The following is a 3,204-nucleotide window of genomic DNA, read 5'->3' as shown; positions in this document are numbered from 1 at the left end:
AAGCATAATTTAATTCATGACTCACAACATGGGTTCACAAAGGGTTGGTCTTGCCTTACTAACCTGTTGTCCTTCTACACTAAAGTAATCGAGGCGGTTGACAGAGATGAAAACTATGACATATTATATCTAGATTTCAGTAAAGCGTTCGACAAAGTCCCTCATCACCGGCTATTACTAAAATTACAGGCTCACGGCGTAGATGGGAAAGTTTTGAGCTGGATCAGGGCGTGGCTTAGTGGTAGGAAGCAGAGAGTGCAAATCAATGGTAGGAAATCTGAATGGGGCAGTGTTACGAGTGGAGTCCCACAGGGGTCGGTGCTGGGTCCTCTGCTTTTTATTATTTACATCAATGACTTGGACACAGGAATCAGTAGCGATGTCAGTAAGTTCGCAGATGATACCAAGATCGGTAGAGTAATCCAATCAGACAGCGACGCTACCGTTCTCCAGGATGAGCTTGACAGACTATATGATTGGGCGAGGAAGTGGCAGATGGAATTCAATGTCGGGAAGTGTAGCATTTTGAGTGTAGGTAGGAATAACCCCTTACACAATTACTCCTTAAATGACACTCCTCTAAGCAGGTCTGGGCGGGAGAGAGACTTAGGAGTCCTAGTGAGCGCTGACCTCCGTCCTAGGGCTCAATGCATTCAGGCTAAAAATCGGGCAAACAGAGTACTAGGTTTCATCTCAAGGAGCGTGAGCAATAGGAGCGCTGAAGTCATCCTCAAACTTTACTTAGCACTAGTTCGACCTCATCTCGATTATGCAGTTCAGTTCTGGTTAGAATCTGTACAGAGGAGGATGACGAAGATGATTCAGGGGGTGAGGAACTTGCCTTATGAAGACAGGCTAAAGCAGTTAAATCTACACTCTCTAGAAAGGCGAAGGGTGCGAGGAGACTTGATCGAAGATTATAAATGGATGAAGGGATTTAATAAAGGTGAAGTCAATAAAATTTTGAGAGTGAAAGAGCCAGGTAGGACGCGTGGCAATGGTTTTAAGTTAGACAAATTCAGATTCAACAAAGACATAGGCAAGAATTGGTTCACTAATAGAGTGGTGGACGAATGGAACAGGCTTGGGAGCCATGTTGTGGGTGCCACTACCATAGATACATTCAAGAAGAGGTTAGATAAAGCCATGGATGGTGAGGTAAGGTGGGGTTGAGTGTACAGGAGCTGCCTTGTATAGGCCAACCGGCCTCTTGCAGACTCCTTTACGTTCTTATGTTCTTATATATACATATATATATATATATATATATATATATATATATATATATATATATATATTATATATATATATATATATATATATATATCCCATTCAACCAATCATTCATTACTTCGCTGCCAAAATGGACCAAAGAATGAAAATGCGTAACAAATTTAAGTGGTTTTATTCCTCGTCCAATTTATTTCCATATACATTTGCTTTGCCGCCGCCGCCGCCATCGTCACCAGTAGGGCAGTGCAGGTCCTCGGGGGTGTCGAGTGTGTCGTTTCAGCCTGTGGAGACAAGGGCCCGTCAGTCCCACTGATGCTGCTCCGTCGAGTGGACTGACTGTACCCCAGGGTCCAGCAGACCTGTGTCTATAGTAACTGCACCGCTCTCCCGGCAATCCACTGACTCCTCCTCCCTGCACCCTTCCATCCCTCCACTCACCTTAGTTGTCGTCCTTGACGCCGGATTTGCCGCCACCGAAGCCTCCGCTGCCGGTACCGAAGCTTCCGCCACCGAAGCCTCCGCCGCCGCCAATGGGGCCTCGGGCGCCGCTAACGAAGGTTCCGTCATTGAAGCCTCCGGTTCCGTCCATGTCACTCACGCCTCCGACACCGAGGCCACTGCCTCCGCCACCGTTGCCTCCGCCTTTGCCATAGCCACCGTAGCCTAAGCCTCTGCCTCCGCTACCGTAGCCTCCGCCTGGGCCATAGCCACCGTAGCCTCCGCCTGGGCCATAGCTACCGTAGCCTAAGCCTCCGCCATAGCCACCCTGTCCGCCAGCAGCCATCACGGCGGCGGCCATCAGCACCAGCACACACAGCACGGCCAGGACACGCTGCGGGCACGGCGCGAGTCAGGGAACAGTGGGAGGGGAGGCTAGACAGACAGACATCCCACGTGGTGGTACAGTAACCCAACAGTCAGGCGGGACACATGAGGTTACCTTAAGGAGGGAGTTGAAGGGCAGCACAGACTTTTGAGCCGTGTGTTGGGCTCAGGGGAGAGAGGGAGAGGGAGGCGCCAGTGGGGGTGTTACGGTTGTTTGGCGAGAGCACAAAGTTTTGTTTCGTTTGTTATTGTGAGAGAACACGAGTGCATTCAACTTTATGTGTGTTCTTGTATATTTTTTTATCTTTTTTCTTTTATTTTGTTCTTTGGTGTTCTCCTCCTCCTCCTCTTCCTAGTGTCTCTCTATCTTCTCATATGATTTCCTTTCCTCCACTTCTCCTCATCTACTAAGTCTCCTAAGGAAAATGGAGGAGGACAAAGAAGAGAAGTAAGGTATGGCAGGAGAGAGAGAGAGAGAGAGAGAGAGAGAGAGAGAGAGAGAGAGAGAGAAGGAAGAAAGGGAAAGGAGGAAGGACACGGGCGTTTGAGTTTAATGACATTAGCTTTAGTAACTCTGGCTTATGACCAACCTCCATGACGCTACTGCTTTCTCTCTCTCTCTCTCTCTTCTCCTCTCTCTCTCTCTCTCTCTCTCTCTCTCTCTCTCACTCTCTCTCTCGCTCTCTGTCCCTCTCTGTCCCTTCCCTTCCCTTCCTTCCTTTCCTTTCCTTTCTTTCCTTTCTACCTTACCTTTACCTTACTCACTATTTTCACCTTACCTTTCTCTTCAGTCTCTGCCCTCCTTTTCTCTCCTTTCTCTCTTCTCCCTTTCTTTTCTTTTCTTTTTTTCTTCTTCTTTTCTTCTTCTCTTCTCTCCTCGTCCGGCCACTACAAGCTGTGCTGTCGGGTTGTGTTACCGTGTTGCCTCACTTGCGGATCAGCTTCGTCACTTTAATAATGGCGCGAGTTGAGTCACCGTGGTATTGTGAGACCCTCGGAGCGCCCAGGCTGGGAGGAGGGGAGAGGAGGAGGAGGAGGAGGAGGAGGAGGAGGAGGAGGAGGAAGCAGAAGAGGAATAATACGTAATAGTAATAATAATAATAAAGAAAGAGAAGAACAAGAACAAAAAGACCAAAGACAAGAAGA

The 3,204-nt window shown here is 48.2% G+C and overlaps 1 long non-coding RNA gene across 1 annotated transcript; it reads right to left on the bottom strand.

Annotated features, from left to right (window-relative positions):
- Window positions 1–1,389: 1,389 nt before the first annotated feature.
- LOC126990015 (uncharacterized) lies at window positions 1,390–2,274 on the bottom strand. Its single transcript, XR_007743945.1, has 2 exons — window positions 1,672–2,274; window positions 1,390–1,514 (listed from the first exon to the last, which is right to left on the bottom strand). It is a non-coding gene; the product is annotated as an uncharacterized LOC126990015 (long non-coding RNA).
- Between the last annotated feature and the right edge of the window lie 930 nt (window positions 2,275–3,204).

Source organism: Eriocheir sinensis, unplaced genomic scaffold (assembly GCF_024679095.1).
Source record: "Eriocheir sinensis breed Jianghai 21 unplaced genomic scaffold, ASM2467909v1 Scaffold1410, whole genome shotgun sequence".
Lineage (NCBI taxonomy): Eukaryota > Metazoa > Arthropoda > Malacostraca > Decapoda > Varunidae > Eriocheir > Eriocheir sinensis.
Note: the sequence above shows the minus strand (reverse complement) of the source record. Positions and strands in the feature narration are given on the sequence as shown.